Source organism: Meles meles, chromosome 6, assembly GCF_922984935.1.
Source record: "Meles meles chromosome 6, mMelMel3.1 paternal haplotype, whole genome shotgun sequence".
In the NCBI taxonomy this organism is placed as follows: domain Eukaryota; kingdom Metazoa; phylum Chordata; class Mammalia; order Carnivora; family Mustelidae; genus Meles; species Meles meles.
Genome location: NC_060071.1, coordinates 14665294 through 14687804, shown reverse-complemented (window position 1 = coordinate 14687804; position 22511 = coordinate 14665294).

Sequence of the window (22511 nt, the reverse complement as noted above, 5' to 3'; positions counted from 1 at the left end):
AAGCTTCTGACTTTGGCTCAGATCTTGATCTTGGGGTCCTGGGATCGAGCCCCACATTGGGCTCTGAATTCACCAGGGAGTCTGCTTGTCCATCTCCCTCTCTCTCTGCCCCTCCCTTATTCGTGCTTTCTCTCAAATCAATCAATAAATAAAATCTTTAAAAAGAAAAAAAGGTGTTACACAGCATTCCACTTACCCTGCCTCTGTGCATTTCATTCCGCCAGCCCTTTTATGTATCGCAGTAGCCTAATTGGGTATTTGCTGAGCCCCTGTGCTGTGATCTGCTCTATGCTACGTGTGCATTCAACGTTTGAAGCTTACATCCCAAGGATGAGAAATGGGTAGGCTCTCTGTTTTCCTTCTTACCTCTGAGTTCCCAGGAATATTCATTTATTTAAAAAAAAAATCAACATTTACTGGCTACCTGCTATGTTTTAGACTCTGCGGGAGCAGCAACCAATCAGCAGTGACCTTAGTTCTTCCAGAGCTCTGAGTCTGGTGCAGAAGACAGGTGAATGGGCAATGAGCTTTCCTGTGTGATCATAGTGAAGGTGCACAGGTGGCTCAGAAGAGAAGCATGTTGACAAGATTGGGAAATTGTCAAGGAAAGACCAGAGAAGAGGATGGTTAGCTCACGGCTGCCTGAGTTGGCAGTGAGACTCATGCATGAGCTCTGATCCAGAAAGTTCTTCCCACTGGAAAGCTTGTATTACTGTTCTGATTTGGAGTTGTCACAAGGGCTCTGATGAGTAGCGTCAGGCTCTCTGCATCATCTGTAGCTCCAAATCTGAAGTCGTAGTAGGATTGACATGGCTGCCTTGACTCATTTTTGGCTTGACTTGGGTTGTGTTACTACTTTGACTTCATGCTGGATCATCTAGTCTCTCAAAGGAAGTGAACTCCTTCTTTAAATAGTTTCATCCTTGTGAATACTCCGGCCAAGGAACTGGAATAGAAGCAATCGGTGAGCAAGGGCAGAGTTAGAGCTCAAAGGGGATCTCTGCATTTACAGGCTCTCTGCCTGGATCGATCGACACGATGCGCAGTTATCTCTGTACATGAAGAAGTCATCAAACTCTGTACATGAAAAGCCATTCAAACTTCTAGACAAATTTTAGGCAAAACTTTTGGTTCCTGTTTCAAAAAAAATCTATGTTTGACTTTAGAGAAACTCAGGTCATTTGTTATGGATTCCTCTCACTTTTTAAAAAGCTTATTTAAAAAATCCCATTTTATGTACCCAAAAATATTTGGAGGCTAGACAGTCTTTTTAATCCAACAGAATTATGTGGCAGAGTATGTAAGTAGGGGCCACAAGTGTATGGTTGGTTCAAATTCAGAAATCTGAATTTGATAATGACCAAGGGAAAGTTTCACATTGACTATCCTTTTGACTGCCTTAAGTTACTAATTGGCCATTTTCTTCCTGGATAGAATAAGCTACCAGATCCTGATGTATGTTAAGCTGCATTAATGCAAAACTCTTACTAAATATCCCTCTTCTCTGTGTTAGTTAATCCACAGCTGAAAAAATGATGTCCATCTCCTTGAGAAGGATATTAGAAAACTGGAAGAAGTACCCAGAGAAGAACTGGAGTTTTGAGGGACTATTAGATACAGTCAAAGCAACTGGGATGCTTAACTTGGTAAAATAGTCGATGCTTCCCAATACTGAGTTGGGTGTTGAGTGAAAAAAAGGGAATACGGGTAGAATCACACAGTAATATAGTGTGTGTGTGTGTGTGTGTGTGTGTGTGTGTGTGTAATAGAGAGATCAAGGGGATGTTTGTTACTATATGCCATTATGTAAGCCATCCTTCCATAACTTATGTTATCCCACCTAATGTTATTAACAACCTCGTGTGGTATATTTTACTGTCCCCATTTTGTAGATGGAGAAACTAATGACCAGAGAGTTTAAGTCAATGTGTCCAGGCTTGCTCAGGCAAGTTTTGGACCTAGAAATATTTTCATTGAAACTTCATACTCTTGGGGCATGTGGGTGGCTCAGTCATTAAGTGTCTGCCTTCAGCTCAGGTCATGATCCCAAGGTCCTGAGATGGAGTCCCACATCGAGGTCCTTGCTCAGCAGGGACCCTGCTTCTCCCTCTCCCTGCTGCTCCCCCTGCTTGTGCTCTCTCTCCTCTCTATCTCTCTGACAAATAAATAAATAAGCAATCTTAAAAGAAAGACCTCCTTATTAAGTAATTGTGGGCTGATTTACATAAAGCTAAGACCTTTAATCAATTAAAAATTATTTTGAAATCTTTTTTTTTCCTGTCATTCATGATGTATAAACCTTGAATCCCATTGGCCCAGGTTTTTAAGTCAAACTTCAGTGATGTGAATAATCTTAATTCAGGGGACCCATTTTCTTAGGCTTGAGTCAAATTTCCTTTTCTATTTAGTCAATTATTGTAGCAATGGAAATATCATTTTTAAATATATTATTTTTGCCTGATAACTGATTCCAGGTTAGTTAAGTGTGGAATGGGAAGCGATAAAATGTGATGACCCAAGTTCTACTCACTGGCAGAAAAATTCTTGAACAGAAAGGTTGGGAGTTAACAGAGCTCCATTTAAAAGTCCTAACACAGTGGCAGTTCTGAGTAAATTTGGACCTACGGTCACTCAGCCCTTCCACTAACTGGTTTTATGACTTTGGACGTTGTGTCCCTCACTTAGGACCCGCTTCCACAGGTTTCCTTTATTCCTGCAAAATGAAGGAGGTCAAAACCAAAGAACATCAGGTCTGCTTCCTGCTAGAACATTCTATAGGTTTATGAAACACACTTGAATTTTTAGATAAATATATTTTCAGATTTAGTATTGAGGTTTCCTTTCTTTATAAATACCTTTTACTTTCTGGGGCACCTGGATGGCTCAGTCAGTTAATGGACCAACTTTTGATTTTGGCTCAGGTCATGATTTCAGGAACATGGGATCAAGCTTTGTATCTGGGGAGGTTGCAGGGGGGTGTCTGTGCTCAGCAGGGTGTCTGCTTGTCCCTCTCCCTCCCCCCACTTGCACGCTCTCTCTAAAATAAATAAATAAATAAAATTTAAAAAATATACATTTATTCCTTATATTTTCCAGAGACCAAAAAAATGGTGAAAAAGCAGGGGCAAATGTAAGAAAGGGGAATACAAATTTGAAAAGAAGGAAAAAAAGGGGCAGAATAGAGGGAGCATGGGAACGGAAAATGTTCCACCTGAAGGGGTGAAGGGCAGAGTCCGGGGAAGCAATTTTGGAGCCTAAACTGCTGACCAGAGTCAAAGATTCAAAGTTGGGTTTTTTTGTTTTGTTTTGTTTTGTTTTTTAAGATTTTATTTGGGGCGCCTGGGTGGCTCAGTCAGTTAAGTGTCTGCCTTCTTCAGCTCAGATCATGATCCCAGGGTCCTGGGATCAAGCCTCTCCATGGGCTCCCTGCTCAGTGGGGAGCCTGCTTCGACCTCTCCCCCTGCTCTTGCTCTCTCTCCCTGCCAAATAAATAGATAAATATTTTAAAAAAATTATTAATTTGAGGGGGAGGGTGAGCATGAGCAGAGGGAGGAGCAGAGGGAGAGGGAGAAGCACACTTCCTGCTGAGCAGGGAGCCCGAGGGGACACTCCATCCCAGGACCCCAGTATCATGACCTGAGTGGAAGGCAGATGCTTAACCGACTGGGCCACCCAGGCGTTCCAGGGACTCAAAGTTCCTATTTCAGTCCTCCCCTCCCCTGATATTGTAAGACTTTTCAAGATGGATCGTGTTTGCTCGTTAACCACCTTCCCCCAGAAAGTTTGTGAACGCTTGGAAAACTGGAATAGGGTCTTATTTCTCTGCCTTCTTTATCCTCGCTCGCACAAGGAAGTCACACAATAAATACATGGGCAGCGTGAAACTGAGCTTCTCTGGTGAACGGAAATAAAGGAGCCTCCTTGTGCTTTTATTCCGATGCTCCTTGCTTCCTCCACGCCTGGGGCTGCTGACAGCAGCGGCAGGAAGAGGCTCTGGGTCAGGGTCTCTTCTTCCATCACTCTCTGCTCGTCCCAGGTCATCCGCTCCTCCTTCCTTCTCCTTCTGTGTCTTCCGGAGCACCAAGGCGACAAGCCTAGCAGGCAGAGCGCCTTTATCACTGCCGGGCTTCCAGATGACCACACCATACACATAATCAGACAGGAGACGTCTTCGGTTGACTCCAAGGACAAATGCTCTAAGGTCCAGAATTCAAACTGGTCCGTCTCAGGATTTCACAAGATCCCCCTCCCCACCCCACCCCTTCACGTAGAGGCTTGGCCGCTGGAGGAGAGGCTGCTGGAATGAAATGCAGGTCGATCTCCGTGCTTTGGAAACAAGGGTCCTTTGCTCCTTTCAGACTTTCTGGGGCTTGGAATCATGTGTTGTCTCTGGTGATTCAAAGCATAATAGGGTTGATACCTGTTATATTACTCTGGAGCATTGTGTCACTCGGCTGGTTTAAAAGGTGGGAGAGAAGGGTGGCAGGAGGGAGGAAGCTGTACTTGATCCTTATGGAAGCCAGTTAAAATTAATTGGAAAAAGCTTTTAAAGACCCAAGATGCAGACCAAATGCATCTCCGACCAGCGGCCTCATCCCGCACGGAACACGGAGGTTACTGCGAAGCTGCAGATTTATGCAGAAGGGTTGGGTGATGGAAAATGAGACAAAAGCATTTGGATTTTATTATTCCATTTACTCTGACCCTGGGCCATAAAGGGTTTGGAGAGCCTGTTTTATGTATTCAGCTGGTTGCCACACTGACAGGCATTTGGAGCCACTTAAATAAACCACCCCAGTCCCACAGCTGCAACAGCACCACATACAATACAGGTTAGGGTCGGAACGTGGAGCCCACACCACAGCGTCTCCAGCAGGTGCACCGGGAAGTTTTTGTTTGTTTGCTCTTCTGTGGTCCCTGATTTTTTGGCATAGCTTCTTCCTCCGTCCATGGAATTGGATTTCCAGCTAATGTGGAGACTGAAATTGGTTGGTTTTTGCACAAAGGGCGCTCACCTTCGGAGTCGACCCGTTTTCCAGGAATGCTCTGTCTTTTCACGGAGTGTGAGTTGGATTTCAGAGATGTTGGTGAGGTTAGGGTTTGGTTTGGACATTTGTGCCGAGCCATGTTCGTTCTTTTGTCCTTCCTTCCTTCCTTCCTTCCTTCCTTCCTTCCTTCCTTCCTTCCTTTTTTAAAAGTTGTCTTCTTCTTGTTCACAGAATTTTTTGAACCTGGCTTGCTTGTGGGAGCTTCTGGTACAGCAGAAAAGCAGACCAAGGAAAGAATTCAACACGGAAGACTATGGAATCAAATCCACAAGGATGTCTCTGTGAGAGACAAAACCTCGGTCCTGGGTTTTCTGTTTAGGTGTGGAGACACATGAGGATTAATCAGAGGAGTAGAGGGAGGAAAAGTGGAACGGAAGAGTTCCATCTACCCAGGTAGAGCTTCTCAGGCTTCAATACGTTTCATAAGCAAACCTCATCCTAGAATAAGACATTGTTTCCATTTTACAGATGTCAAAACCGAGGCTGGGAAAGGTTAAAAGATGTGTCCAACAGTCACGTGACTAGAAAGGAGCGGTCTTTCAGCTCTGTGGCTTTGCCCACACACATCCCTCTTTCTGTAACAAAGCCTCTGCTTGCCGCTAACAGAGGTACAATTACCAAACAGAATCCAGGTGCTCGGATTCTGGAAACCAGAGACACCCAAATGTGTGGGGGGTGCACCAAGAGTGTGGGGCTTGAAACACCCTTTGACCTTGAGAGCGTACTCCTTCAGAACCCCAAAGAGAGTGTGGACAAGCTAATTGAGGATATCTGTTTTGTTTCATACTGTTCGTCTTGGGTCTGTTCTTCATAAAAAAGCCATCAGGACTTTGAACTATTAATCATTTGTCACAGAGACTGATTTTACTATTCTCCCCCACCCTCCCCACCCAGACACTCACCCCAAAACATCCTAAGAGTTCTAAGAGTGGTATTTTCATCATTTGCTTTTACTCCCCATATTGAAACTCCGGGAAAGTACCAAAGAAAAGTTGCAGCTATTGTAATCACCTTGTGTTTTTTTTGTTTTTGTTTTTTGTTTTTTTGAAATCTCAGATTTTGTGAATTAGTGTTAATGAGTAGATCTCAACTGGGCCTCCAAACACAACCTTCCATTAAAAGATTCGAATGTCTGCACAAAAACAAGGGAGTCACTTAATATGTTTTGTTTTTTTAAACAATTTTTAGTTTTTGATGCAAAAGACACATAATGAATGTATTTCCTGCTTTGATATAAAAACAAGCCCAATTAAATTGAAAAAAAGAAAATATGCATTTGAACAAAATACAAATAATATTGCGCTCTTTAGAGTAGGATATTAAATCAAGAACATTTTCAGTTGTATTTTTTCACTGAGTTTTTTGTTTTGTTTTGTTTCTTTTTTTGTCTTTTGTTTTTTTTTTTTTTCTGTTAATCTTGTAAAGACGAAAATAGGACTAATTTTTCCAGATAGAGATGCTAAGGATTGGGCATTTGACTTCCTTAGAGTTTCCCCAGGATTCAACAGTAGCTTGTCACGTTTAAGGCAAGCTTGCCAAAGATGGCGCATGGCTTGAATTTCAGGGGTATCTTTTTGAGGCATGCCTACTGTTCCCCCTGTTCAGAATCAACTCTCAGCTGAGTTACATCCAGACTACCTCTTCCCTAATGTTAAAAGAACCTGAGATAAACCTCTTCACATGCCAGGGTTGGAAATTTGTTGAGCTCCTTGACGAATTAGTGGTCCCCATTTGGGTTGAAATAAGGACTATGCTAAATTCCATGCGAACAGTTGAAAAGTCAAATGTTAATGCATTGATCAGGTTTTTAATATTCATTTCAAACGCGGTAATAAGAAGAGAGTATGGGATTAATCGGCTGAATGCTAGATGATTTTTTAAAAAGTTTTATTTATTTATTTGAAAGAGAGTGAGAGAGAGAGAAAACGAGCATGAGCGAGGGGAAGGGGCAGAGGAAGAGAAAGAACCAGACTCCATGCTGAGCAGGAAGCCCTATGTAGGACTTGATCCCATGAGAGTGGGATCATGACCTGAGCCAAAGGCAGACACTTAACCGACTGAGGCATCAGGTGCCCTCTAGATGATTGTTGATGGAACCAAATCTTGGGCCACGTGTCAGTGTAAAGGGAAGCAGTCCTCCGTATTCTCCTGGCTTCCCTTCTGCCCGCTGTTGTCCCTTTCTTGCCTTTCAGAAAAACCCCCTATTGTTATACCTTACCCAAGCCTCCTGTTTCCTGAAGCATTCTTGCTTCAAATGAACATCCCTCCACCTCTAATTCCTAATCTAAACTTCCTTTTCTCCAGCGCTGTGCATCCCAACTGACCGTTCTGCAGAAACGTCTGTGTTCATTGTGGGAGAGATGCTCATGTCAAAAGGGCTAGTCTCAGAGCAAAAGAAAAGGGGGGCCTTGTGAATTAAAATGAGAAGCAGTGACTATGTTTGTCCACATTGGACTCTAACTAGAAATAATATTTTTGTCAGGGGACGATTTCTCAAGGCCTCTTCTGAAAGGCAGGGGCTGCTGCTTCATTTCCTTCCTCCGAGTTCCCGCACTTTCCATGAATGTGGGTCTGACACTTGGCATTCCTTTTGTGAACGGTCTCTGATCTTTGTTTTGACTCATGCCTGAAGAGGTTTGATGCATATTTTTCATGGAGTTGACCAGGTATCTTGCGAGAACTGGCTGCTTGGTTATTTTATAGTGATGTTTTCTATACCATAGTGCAAGGCGTTTTTGATAACGCATTGTTTTTCTTTGTCTTCTGTTTGGCATAATCCCTCAGGAGAGAGCTCAGGACCTGCTGTGGGTTCCATTAGACGACAGGGAGCACAGAGGGGCATCACCTCAAGGTGGCCTGAGATCTCTGACGGGGGTCTCAAAACACAGGGCGGAAAAGTCACCACTTACTCCAATTTCTGACAATTCTGAAGCTCTTTCCCTACATCGCTGGCTGGGCGGCTGGGCAGATTGAAAAGCCATGGGAGCCTGTGCATTTTTTTTTTTTTAATGCACATATTGTACAATAAAAAGCTAATGGTGATTCTTGATGTCTTTTTGTGGAAATGGGGGCACCTGTGATTTATTTGGCATTTCCCTCCCTGAAGCACGGCTTTGGCAAGCCCGTCCCGGCTCACTTGCACAGGCTGCAAAATCTCCGGATTTGCGTTCAACGTCTCCAGCCATCAGACACTGTTCACTCGTGGGGAGCACAACGGTGGCTTCACTTCAGCTTGGATTCTGAGATTTCGAGGGAACGTCTGCCAAACTAGGTGGGGATTTTATACCGTCTAAAGTTAGAAATGCTCTCAACTTGATACACAGTTTCCCTCACCCCGTATTTTGGCATTTCTAGGAAATGTTACAAGAAGGGAAACCAAAAGATTTTTGACTCTACATTACAACTCTGGCAAATATATCTGTTATTGTGGTAAGACGACATGGAAACCATAAGCAGCACAAATTACTACCATGTGAACGGAATTCTTGGTAGGGTTAGCACCCTTTTTTTGCAGACAAAGAGAGACAAGAAAAAAAGAAAAAAGAAAGAAAAAAAAAAAGACAGACACCAAAAACCCCAAATGCAAATTTCCAGCAAAACGAATTCACACTTTTCTTAAAGCAAAAAGCCTTCATATGATTTGGAGCAACCAGTCTGCTTGAGCCATGTTCTTATATGTAAGTGGAAATCCTTTTTGATATTTACACTACTGATTTCTTTAATCTCCACTTTGGAATTAATAGACAATAACATCGGATTGCTTCTTCGGCCGTCCCAGCACTTGTGCGTATTTGCCCAAGTGTCTAGAGTAGGGATTGTACACATATCTCTAATCCACCTGCCTGTGTTAGTTAAAAGCCCAGATAAAATCAGCAGCCCTTAGATCTTAACCTTTTAAGTCTGAAATGTTTTTTAAAGTCTGGCCATGGCAACCCAAGCTGGGGTGTGCGCGGGGAGGGAGGACGAAATCCGAGGCAGGGAAACCAGTTGGGAAACGGGTATCTAGAAAAACTTTCTCAGCTTGAACTACGGTTGCATTCAAATAAGACAAAAAAATGGCATCATCGTAGTGACCGGATCCATCCAAACTGGGATGGGTGACTCTCAGGAGACAGAAATTGTCTGCTTCATGATGCAGGGACATGGTACTGTGCCTAGCTGGCTAGCCATTTATCCAAACAACTGGAACTCACTTGTAACTTTCTCTATGGGTGTATGTTGGAAGGAAGGAAAGGGGGGAGGGGCGAAGCATCCCTAGATCCAGATACCCTAATGACAGATGCCGAGTGCAGAGAAAAAAAAAACAAAAGCCCATTCTCGGTTCAGCATTTAAGCCTCTGGAACAATCGGTGATGACCATTTCTATGTCCCAGTTTCCCAGACTTACCTTGTAGATCTCAACAGACAGACTAAAATCAAATGAGATACTTTGAACTTTTACTGAACACAGCTCATGCCCTAGTAAATTGATTCTTTTTACCTTGGTATTTTCTTACACTGCTTGGAGCAACAGATCCCTGGAAATAAATTAAGTGGTAGTTGATGTTTCTACAATGGGAGGTTACAATTTTTCTTCATCATTTGACTTTATATTCCTTAACTAAAGAAAAGAGATCAAATCCCAACAAAAGAGAGCAAGGAGGGTGTATAGTGAATTGACACTTCTTTAATGATATATGAGTAAACTACCATATGTTTTCTAAGCCACAGATCCAAAGCAAAACTGACAATTATTCATGAAGAAAATGATCAAAAGATTGTTTTCTGCAACTGTTTGTTTAACATATTTAGTTAAACCGGTTGATACCAGGATTTCTTTACCTGAAGAGTTCTTGATTAATGACCATTTCTTTCTTTTTTTTAAAGATATTTATTTATTTAGAAAGATTTTATTTATTTATTACAGAGAGACAGAGCATGAGAGGGTCAGAGGGAGAAGCAGATTCTCCACTGAGCAGGAAGCCCAAAGTGGGGACTTGATCCGGGATCAAGACCTGATCCCCGGGATCATGACCTGAGCTGAAGGCAGATGTTTAACTGACTGAGCCACCCGGCACCCTGCTTATTTATTTATTTGACAGAGAGTGAGAGAGAGAGAGAAAATAAATTAGCAGGAGGAGCAGCAGAGGGAGAGGGAGAAGCAGGCTTTGCACTGAGCAAGAAGCCCAATGTGGGGCTTGATCCTAGGAGACTGGGATTACGACCTGAGCCGAAGGCAGGCACTTAACTAACTGAGCCACCTGGGTCACCCATTAGTGTCCATTTCAACGGAGTCTTCCAGTAGATCTATGTCTCTGGGGAAATGATATGAGTGCTCTTTGGGGGATTTCTTATCTCATCTCCACTTCTCCTCGAAGGTAAGCACCATGTTTTCTGTACCTCCACGCGGCTAGCATAGAGTGGCCGCTGAGTGCATGCTTATCACATGACCGCTTGAATTACAGAATAGCAAAATGTTTGGTTAAAACACTTCCGAAATTCCCACTCCAAGTTTAGGGTGGGTTTCTCTGTTTGTTTTTTGAGTGAGCTCTTGCTTGCTCCTCCCTGAGGACATGAAGCAATGAGATTAATGCCTCAGTTTCCTCCAATGGGGAGGTGAGCAGAAACAACCATCCTATCAAGAAAGTGTTTGGTCTTGGGGTCACTGTTCACTTAGCCCAGAATTCTCTACTTCTCTTTCTTTCATTGGCGCCAACCATAATGGCAAGTTGAATATGCAAGCCATGCATCAACTTGCATTTGACTGCTCATTGTCAGCCACAGTGCTATTAGTGGCATGTACATTACCCCACTCCAGGCTTATATTTGTCATATTATAAAACTTAGTGATGCCAAGAACTTGACTAAGCCCATCTAGCCTCTGAATGACAGAGCAAGGTCTCAAACAAGGTTTGTGTGTCATGGTTCACAATGAAAATAGTCTCATTTTTGCTCGTGGCTACTTCTGTCCTACACTGTTGATCTTCCGGAGTGTTTATCCCTGTCCTGTCAAAATGCATCAACTCAACAATAAAAAGACAACTGAATCTTTAAAATGAGCAAATGACTTGAAAAGACATTTCTCCAAAAAGGTATACATATGCCCAATAAACTCATGGGAAGACGCTCAATGTTATCAGCCATCAGGGATATACAAACCCAACTGCAAGAAGATACCACTTCAGACCCACTAGGATGGCAGTAAAAAAACCAGGAAAATAGCAAGGGTCGGCGAGAGAGCGGAGAATTTGGAACGTTCATTATTTTGCCGGTGGAAATGTAAAATGGCACAGCCACTGTGGAAAACAATTAGCCAATTTCTCAAAGTGTTCATCATAGAATTACCACATGACCCAGCAACTCCACTCCTTGGTTTATACGTACGAAAAGTGAAAACATATGTTAAAAACAAACAAACAACCAAGTACACAAATGTTCAAGCAGATTATTTGTAATAGCCAAACGACGGAAACCACCACAGGGCCATGAACTGGACGGACAATAAGCAAGATGTGATATATACATACAGTGGAATATTATTCAGCCATAAAAAGGAATTGGATACTGTCCATGCCACAGGGTAGGTGAACATTGAAAACATTATTCTAGATAAAAGAAAGGGAAATAGATTGTATGATTCTTTCTATATAATGTTGTGAAATGAAGTAGGGGAATTACCCTGGGGATTTTAAAAAGGTGGAATTCATGGCCAAGTACCAGGAATTTCTCTCTGCTCTGCATTCAGTGAGGCCGGCAGTTCTGAGTCTATGCGACCAGACATTTATGGTTGGAAGAAACACAAATTAACAATTCTCCTTAGGGTCCTGGAATAAACCCTGAAGTGGAAAGCGGGTGTTGGGCGGGTGAACAGGACCCATGACATGCCTAGAAAAACAAAGGCCTAACGCATCGATGCCACTTTTTGTTTGGAACAAGGATTCTCCTACAGATCCTCAGAAATGGTGTGAAAGGATTTAGCTTTGCATCTTAACCTCAGGATTATTAGTATAAGTGTTAGGGAGAGACCAAGACGGTCCCACGCTCCTCCGGAAGGGCTGCGGATGTCAAGACATTTGCCGCATATCCAGATGTGTCTTATATTGCCATTTTGTGGAAGAAAGTCCGATGAATGTGGAAAAAAATATCCTTTTTGACTGTCTGAGTGCGTCTTTCTTAGCCTCTTCTTCTGACTTTCTCTCTCAATCTAGGCTCAACAAGGGTCCCCATAGACACAGAATAAAGCAGTATTGTTTGGTGGGGGATTTAATTTCACTCCATCACAAGCGACCATCCCAGTCCTGTCATGGCAATTTGTCACACTTTTTTGTGCGCTCTATCTTTCTGAAGTTCCATCTCTTCTGCCGTCCACTGCATAATCTCCTTCTCCGGGACAAAGCTCCCCAACATAATGAAAGAGGTGGTATTGGGAAAGGAAAGCCAATGGAAACAGTTATCAATTCGGGCCCCACACCCCTTGACTGCTGGGATTCCGCCCCAGCAGCCAAACAGGCGCTAGTGGGGCCTGCTGTGTCAGAAAAAAATGGCACCACCACCACGTTTGCTGAGGCTAAAGGAAGAGCTGGTGGCCGCTGGGGGATGTAATCCAATGCCTTCCTGAAGAGACCACCACATAGAGGAATGCTAGCAGCCCCCCGCCAGCTCGCTCCACTCAGCGGTACGGTGTGTTAGGACGCAGCCAATATTTGGAGCTGTTTCTGAATTCGTTCTAGAAGGAAGATTTGGGGAGGGCATCCCAGCAAGCCATAAAAGGATCCCCACTCTTGGTGTTTATTTCCCGCCAGGTCTTATGGCTCTGACACAAAGCAGAATATACCGTGAGACGCCCTCAGGAATACAAGTGTATCTAAATCCAAACCAGGCCATCTCTCCTTTAGGGAAACTCAAGCTCCAGTCTTTACTTGAACACGGTGAAAAGAATCTTTTTAGCAGTCTCCCCTTAGCAATGTAATGGGATTTATTTTCAAGCCTTTACGGAACATCCCATGCGACCATTTCCTGCGACCATTATCCGGGTGGGATTTTTCCTTTTGGTCATTGGTTTTTGTCACTGTTCTAGACATTCCCACAGGGTCACCATTGAGGGTGTTAGTGAGTCCCTGTGAATTTTCCCACATCCCAAACCATCTGAACCAAGGAGCCTGTCTTCCACAATCACGGAAAAGAAAACGGATAGTGCGGGTGATAATACTCTTCTATATTATGATGTTTGTGATCAAACATCATGCACGAATCCTTAATTAACCTAGGAAGCTACTTGGCGGTTCATGGCCAGTTACGCTATTTTATTTTATTTTTTTATTTTTAACATATCCATTAGCTCTACTGAAATAACAAGGAAAGTGCTATGTTCTGGAGGGAAATAACCCATTTATTTTTTTTCTAATAACTTTCAGAAACATACGGGGTGGGAGCAGATGTGGGTCTGACATTTGGCTCTGTCACTCATTAATTATATGATCTTGGAGAAATTACTTAACTTTCATGGTCTCCTAATTGAAAGAAAAAGGAAATAATAATCCCCATCCTTTATGGGTAGCTTGAAATTCAATAAGGTAAGTTGCAAGCTTGAATGCTACAGCTTATAATATTATTATTTTCAGATGTCTGAAGATTATGATTTTGATTTAATGATATATAATAAATATATAATTATGTAACTGTTGTATTATATACATTATATATTATTTATTATATGTAATTGTGTATTTTATTATATTTCTAATATATAAATATATCATATACACTATTTATAATATATACATACATATTATACATATATACATATACACATACATTATATATTTTATATACTATATAATATATGAAATATATACTATATTAAAATATGATATAAATATGATATAAATATATAAAATATAATATATATTTAATTATGTATATCCGACATATACATATCCTACATCATATATATATCTGCTCTGCATTCAGTGAGGCTGGCAATTCTAAATCTACGTGACCAGACATTTAGAGTTGGTAGAAACACAAATTAACAATGCTCCTGAAATAAACCCTAAAGTGGAAAGCGGGTGTTGGGTGAACAGGGCCCATGACATGCCCAGAAAACAAAGGTCATTTCATTTATTTATATATATATAAATATATACACATATATTTATATATATATAAAATTATAATATATAATTATATTACATTATAGTAATGTTATGTGTGTGTGTGTGGGCTTCTTGGTGGTTCCTCTTCTACTACTTCTTGGTGGTTCCTCTTCTACTACTATTTATGTCCTATTTCATTTCTTACCTTAATTCCCATCATTCACATCCTCTAACGCATTGGCCTCTTTTCTCTTTTTTAATTAAATGAACCGTTTACCACTCCATGGACTTCTCACTTACCTTTCCTCTCTCTGCAATGTTCCTACCCCAGTGCTTAACACAGCCGAATCCTCTATCAGAATCAAAAGTCACCTTCTCAAAGAGAGTGCTCTGGACCATCACGTTCAACCTAGCCCTAGCCCACCACTCTTTTATCAGTTATTATTGTGCTCTTCCTGATGTAAACATTGTCTGAAAAATGTTTATTATCTGCTCCTTCCCCCCTTAGACGGTAAGCACAAGAATTAATTTCTTGAACACTGTCTGAGCCACAGCAGCTGGCACGATGCCCACATACAATAATTGCTCAACAAATATTTGTGGAATGAGTGGATGGCTTTTTTACGTACACAGACAATTGAGTTCTTTTCAACCATATTTAACTCTGCCACTCTTTCCTTCCAAGAACTCTCATGTTGGGCGTATTATTTGCAGAGCAGAATGTCACTGATCTGGGTTTCAGGAATGAACAGGAGACAGAGTTCTGGCTCTGGAGGCCCCTTGGGAAGAAGACAGACAGCTGGTAAGGACCAACACAGAAAGTGCTGAAGGAAACACGGACGTGGGGACTGTACGAACCTTCATGCAGGAATCGCTGTTTGAGTTACGTCTTGGTCTTACAGGTCGGTAGAGTCATTCACAGTAGTTAAGGTAAAGAAGAAATTTTTGAATGAAAGAAAGCCTATGAGTGACTGATCACATGGCTGCCCTAAATGGGAGGATGTAACACCGCAGTGGTGATTTGTCAGGTGTGGCTGGAGTGTGAGGTGGGGCGAGGGCCATCAGTGTGAGTCTGGGCAGCTAGGTTGGGGTCAGTCACCAAGCACCTTGAATGCTGGACTACGGAAGTGTGTGTTACGTGATAGGCACTGGGACACTTTGGACTTTTGTTCCGGCTGATGATCTTGCCTGATACATGCTTTTTCCTCTCTGCCACAGATTCAGCCTTCCTTCACTATAAAATTCGCCCTCAATTGGAAGGGGAGTCGAACCATAAGAGACTATGGACTCTGAAAAACAACCTGAGGGTTTTGAAGGGTCAGGGGTGGGAGGTTGGGGGAACAGGTGGTGGGTAATAGGGAGGGCACGTTTTGCATGGAGCACTGGGTGTTGTGCAAAAACAATGAATACTGTTACGCTGAAAAAATAAATAAATTAAAAAAAAATTTGCCCTCATGTCTCTTGATCTGTAGTGGGACATTCAGTAATGCCAAGAGACCTTTTGGGTTGCTGCATCTAGGGGTGGGTATACCCAGCATCCAATGGATCTAGCCCAAAGATGCTGGGAAACTTTCAGTGATGCACAAGACAGTCCTCACCACAAAAAATGACCCAGTCCAGAATATCAGTAGTGTCAAGGTCAAGGCACTCTCTAGGGATTCATGCTCTTAATTCAGTCTGCATATCTTTGTTCTATCCTGCCTTGTAAAATTGCTTAATAGGAGAGCAGGGTCCATCCCTTTGAGTCCTCTGTTCAGAGAGCTGTTTCTGAGACCTTGAATGGAACATACACTGAGCTCTTACAGACCAGGAGAGAGAAAGCAATTGCTTCTGTCTCAGTCATATCTTCTGAAGGGTGGAAAAGCCTCTTCTCATTCACACTCATGATAACATGCCTTGTGTAGTCTTGGATAAGACACACCTCTGGAGGACTCTATCAGATTCTCTGCAAAGCTTTGTTTGGCTGAAGAATAGTACAGTGAGACTTGGTCATCCGTAGCTAATGGGGTCAAGAAGGGGCCCTGAGAGTCACTGCCGAGTGCATGCCGGACACACGAATCTGGAGAAAGGGGCTTCGGATGGAGAGAGCTATCCGCCAACTAGCTTATGGTGGTCTCGTCGGATCCAGGCTTGCAAAGACTGTGGCTTTGTGCTCCCATAACTTTTGAAATTCACTGAAACAGCCCCAAGACAAAATTAAGGGAGTCTTCCCTTCCCATGAAATGGGGACCCTAAGTGGTGGGGGGAACAGTCACCAGCAAGCCAACTACAGAGATGCGGGATCCTCCTTATCACAGAAGCACCTGCGTTATCAGTTAGTTTGGAATTGTCCTGCTGAATCAGGTTAAGAGTTAAGTCATGGAAAAGGGGAAGTTCCTGGGGGGTCACAGAGGCAGGGTGACCGAAGAGGGGTAGAGCAATGAGAAAATCTCACTGTGAGCAGTTCCTACCCGGGGAAGTTTCTGTACAAAGAGGTAAACATCATCCGTCTTGAAAGATTATCTTTTGGGGTCATGGAGACAAGGCATGTTCATTATAAAATGAAAGGTGGGCAGAAACTTATACTGCAGCTGGCATTACGAGTTTGGTAATAAGAATCAGAGTGATGGGGAGCGTTTACAAGAGAAATGATTTATTGGCATAAATTGTTGAAAATCCACCTTGTCGTGGAGCTAAATATTGGGGGACAGAGACATGGGTCTGCAGGGATGTGATATTCTGTCTTATTCCGGTGACTCTATCCCAACGAACCCTCTTCCCCGTCCTCGGCTGGGCCACTCATCAGCTTCACTGCACAATCTGGGCTAGTGTCTGAGCTGCACGTCCCAGAGCTGGTGTAATATTTCTCCAGGAAAACCTGTGGGTGGTCTTGTCTTGAGCAGAGAGAAAAGCAGATAGCAGGAGGCTTTCCAGATCCCTCTTCCAAGCACCAGTCTTCAAAGGAAAATGACCCACCTGGGAGGACAAGATATTTCCAAGAGACCGAGGGGAGGCAGAAGCCTGAGGTCAGGCGAGCCCAGAATGGAGGCCTTGCCCCATAACAGCTGTGCTGCTCAGGTGGCTTCCACGTGGATGGAAAGATTTTTTTGTTTTTTTGTATGTTAACTCCTTTGCTTTTCTTTCACATGCAATATACCAATGGAACAAGAGAAAAAAAAATCACTGCGAGAAAACAAACAAACAAACAAACACGAAAAATCCCACACAAGCTTCTTGTAGTTCGGGAGCCCTGGATCATGTATGATTATTAGCTTTGAAAAAATTGTTTTTCTTTTCAAAAGCACCAGTGGCTTGGTATTGGATGAGAGATGCTAACTTTGTGAGCTGTTTGATCCAGAAAAATGTTTCAGGATCTCTTTGGGCGTTTCACATATGGAAGCGCAAACGGCCGGTACTAAAACAATCGTGATCATCTTTGTTATTGAAGCAAATTATCAGTTCCTCTACGTTGACGAATTCCTATATTCCCTTCTAAAATTGAAAGCATTCATAGCATTTTCTGAGGGCTCGCGACCAGTAATACGGAAAGAGTGAGATGTCTTAGCACGGGTGTAGGGTGATGGTCCCAGACCATTGTTCTATTTAAATGATCATCCATCCGTCACAGAACACTGATGACATCGGGCGCCATGACACGTGGCTGGTAACTACCCTGGCCCCACTTTCACCATGGCTTTCACGACTTCTCATGTGAAGGCACGTGGGGATAGAAGGAGAGGGACATGATTGCATTGCCGATAGAGCCGGACTCTCTAATAAATTTTGTTCACATTTATTGCGATTCCCAACATATAAGTCAATATAAAAATCTGTTCATTTATTTTTTTAAACATTCTATTTATTTCTTTGAGAGAGAGAAAGAGAGCACAAGGGTGGGGGGTGGGAGCAGAGGCAGAGGGAGAAGCAGACTCCTTGCTGATCAGGGAGCCCGACGTGGGGCTCCATCCCAGGACTGGGAATCCCCCCACCCACCTCCCTTCTGTAACCCTCAGTTTGCTTCCCGGAGTCCAGAGTCTCTCATAGCTTGTCTCCCTCTCTGATTCCCCACTCCTTCACTCTTCCTTTCCATCTCCTAATGTGTTCCATGCTATTTCTTATGCTCCACAAGTAAGTGAAACTCTAAAACTCTATGATAATTGACTCTCTTGCTTGACTGATTTCACTCAGCATATTGTCCTCCAGTTCCATTCATGTTGATGCAAACAGTGGGTATTCACCCTTTCTGATGGCTGCGTAATATTCCATTGTATATATGGACCACATCTTCTTCTTTATCCATTCATCTGTTGAAGGTCATCTCGGCTCCTTTCACAATTTGGCTACTGTGGACATTGCTGCTGGGAAGATTGGGGTGCATGTGCCCCTTCTTTTCACAGTACCAGTGTCAAAGACACTATACGTTCTAAAACAACCTGGCTTTAATATGGGGAGTATGTGGTAACACTGACCCATGTTTCTAAGGATATTTTCTTCAATGTCAGTGAAGGATACTAACTCTGAGTTCCAATCAAGACCACCACTGGATTACAATTCGTCTCGTTTCTAATTACTTGGACAGTAACATTCGCTTCTTACCACACCTATCCAAACTCAAGTGCCTAAGAGTGGCATGTGGGAGATAGTCAAGTTCAAGAAGTTTTTTCTAATGAGCATTGATCGTTAGTAGTGAATACTGCTGTTTCATCCATAAGTGACGATGTTCTTGATTCTGTACACGTGTGTCTTTGCCCACTCTCTGTAGGGTCCTCTGTAGGTTGGCACATAATTGACTACACTAGGGGAAAAAAGGATAAAGTACTGTCATCAATGCAGGTCAAATAATTCAAGATAAGCAAGTGGAAAGTGCTAAGGGAAAGAAGGAGTAGAGATTTAAAAAAAAAAAAAAAGGTAAGTGCTAGAATGGGCTTTTCTGACCCAACCCATTACAGTGAACACTGCTGGTCCCAGAATCTTCAAGCATCCCACAGCCAGAGCTCTAGATGTGATGCACTAGGCATAGCCCTAAGCATTTGAAGATCATTGGGAAAGAAAACAAAGATTTTCTGCTCTCATGGTGCTTCAATTCCGGAGGGAGCTGGGAGGTGGGAATAGGCCATGACCAACACTCGTAATAAATTACTTGTTAAGTCTTCCGGTGAGAAAAAAAGAAAAGCTGAAGTGACTTCACGTGGCCTGGAATCCTCTGCCTGGCCTGCCAAGCCATAATTACCTTGCTCTTGCCATCCTCTTTGCTAGATGAGGGCTAGCAATGAAAAGTAGTTGTGGAATAAACTGATAGGTGATGAACATGTTTTATTTGAAATTAGGGCTATATGGAAGGATGCTAATGCTGCATATACCATTCGTGCATGAGAAATGCAAAACCCATGCAGTGACAGAGGTCCGCACATATAGGCATATGCAAATATATGTATAATCATGGTGCTTCTCCTCTAGCTTCAGAAAATTGGGAGGCTTAGAGTGTTAACAAGGCACATAGAGGGATACTAAAGAGGGTATGGATTCTGACTTTGCCCAATCATGAAAGCTGGGTTTGACCATTTTTCTGAAATCGACCAGTGGCTTTAGTCTAACACCTGCGTGGTTCAGTCAAAAACGTCAAAAATTCTGTGACTGCATTGACAGGTGGTTGGCTGACCGACTGGTCAATTCCATCAAAGCCGTGGAAACATTTGTGCTTGTAGATACATTTCAGACCCAATATAGAAAAAGAGAATTTGGGGCATTAGTGAGTAATCTCCTTGAGGGCCATTTTGACTCAGAGGATGGGAAGTGAGACAGCATTTTGCAAAATCGTTCCATATCAGTGGTGAAGTGAGCTTACCGCACTACCTGAGGAACAGTCCCTGGTCGGCACTGAAAATAAATCAGTGCTATTGATGGTGTCTGTCCTGCTCTTCTTGCACAATTGGCTACGATGATTCCGTTTGCGCTTTCCTTTGAAAGCCCAGGTTTCCGTGCTTCTATTTCACCCTGAGTGAATTCTCGGGAGGGTGCTACGGAGGCGTATGAGTGGAATAAATCTACATTTTTGTCATCAGGGCCTATCAGTCTGATGGATCAAGTAGAAAAATGTGCATTTTTAATATTTTTAACTCAGCAGTTTTTCTCACACTGGTCATTTCTTAATGACAGGAGGAAGGCTCTGAAAATAAAAACTTGGTACATTAATGCAAGGAAATAGGCCTAACTTTGTCCTGGAGCATACCGTGTCTACGAAGACGGACAAACATAGAGGAGCTTCCTCCCAACTCATGGTAAGCTGTTTCAAGGCTTGGTTTTTGCAGACACGTTTGAATTTTAAGGATTCTCCTTTGGACCCCTGTGTTCAGGAGACAGGTTCATCTGCATAAAGCCTATCACCTTAGAGACCAAAAGGACCAGCCATCCTCTCCCACGGTCTGAAGTTAACAATTGGCTTTGTGCGCCTACTCTTTTCTGAACTTGAAATCCAATTGGCCAACAATTAAAGCCAATTAGCACGTGAGGAAAATAAACCAAAGACTCTCCCCTTGTTTTCCAGGGCCGAGAGAAAGCTAGTTAGCTCAAGGCATTAGCATAGTTGTGTATCAGGCCCCGGCATATAAGGGAGACTAGTTGGCTTAAAGTATTAGAAGCCCAGCGTCGCGGCTGGCGCGGCAGAACCGTGTTATTCTGGGCTAACAGCTGCCAAACATTCTTGACAGGAGATGAGGCAGATGTCCAAGGACAATCAAAGAGAGAAGAAAGTTTAAGCCAACGTTTGCCTATCTCATATTCTCTGCTTGATCCTCAGCCTCAAAGGGAGGCCACAGCTGCTGCACTTTACGCTCCAGAGGCTGCCCCCCCCTACTCCCAGCCTCCCCCACAACCCCCCTGCTTCTTCTCCAAGCCCAGCGCTCGGCTGCTTTCCTGTCCAGGCCCCCACCCCCGCAAGTCCCCTCACTGGAAAGAGTGGGTCCCCTCGGTGCTTTTTTCCAATGTTCCGAACACTCAATGTTTGAGGAGGAATTCCATTGTGGGTGATAATCACGAGATTGGGGACTGACAAAAATCTCCACGGGTCACCCCTCAACAGGCCAGCTGATCAGGAGACAAGATACGATCAGCCAAAGCACTATGTTCTTGGAGGGAAGAAATCACCCGTTCAAATACAAAGCGAAGAAAAGAGGAACAATCCATGTGAAATCTAGATGTTGCGGATTTACTCTCAAAGCTGTAGACATTCTCTCGCATTGTTTGAGTGCTATAAAGAATGTGAGGGTAACAATCCCGGTATAAAGGCCATTATGGATAAATAGATAATATCCAGGTGGACTGAAGTCCCTAAAACATGGGCGGGTTGTCTCTCTTGTGGGACGGGGTCTGGGGAAAGGTGGGGGGTTCGTTTCTCATCACTGCCAAAAGGCATTTCCTGTCCCATAGTGTAGCAATACCCTTACTTGCTAAAAACCCCTTATTGTTCTTTTTGACAAAGCACTAGAAAAAATAGACAATTCTTTCATGTTGTTAAACAACATCTGAAGTGAATTAAACAGTAGAATCTTCTCAAATAAGGAACTTGTGTAATTGCCAAGATTGTTATACATACCATTCTTCCACTGATGGAAAAAACTCTAAAATTTTTTTTAAAGATTATATTTATTTATTTGAGAGAGAGAGAGCATGCTTGCATGAGTGAGGGTAGGGGCAGAGGAAGAGGGAAAACCAGACTCTTCGCTGATTAGGACCTCAGGATCATGACCTGAGCTGAGGGCAGACACTTAACTCACTGAGCCATCCAGGGCCCCACCCCCAAAACTCAAATGTCTAAGTTTTTTTGTTTTTTTTTTTAAAGATTTTATTTATTTATTTGAGAGAGAGAGGGAGAGTGAGGGAGAGCATGAGAGGGGAGAAGGTCAGAGGGAGAAGCAGACTCCCTGCAGAGCAGGGGGCCTGGTGTGGGACTAGATCCCAGGACTCTGGGATCATGACCTGAGCCAAAGGCAGTTGCTTAACCAACTGAGCTACCCAGGCGCCCCTCAAATGTTTACATTTTTAAAAAGTATTCAAGATACTCCTTTGGAAGATCTTCTTGGGAGAACTAAGTGCTGCCTGGCATTTTGCATGGACCATCACCTCTGATAAGTGATATATGTGAACTTCTCCTATTGAATTCTAATGATTTGCTAAAAACATCGACCTTCGCTCCAGGCCGTGCCCCTGAGCCTCTGGATAGATGAGCAGGCTTAGACACACTAAGATACCTGGGACCAGGCCATAGGACATGACCTGTGTGTTTACTGAATAAATACATGAAATGAGAAATGAAGGAAAGAATGAATGTGGAAAAGTGCATGCCAAACTCAACTGAAAAAACATACAAAGAACACACCCCTGGGTTGTGCAGAGAAGTAACACAAAGCTGGGG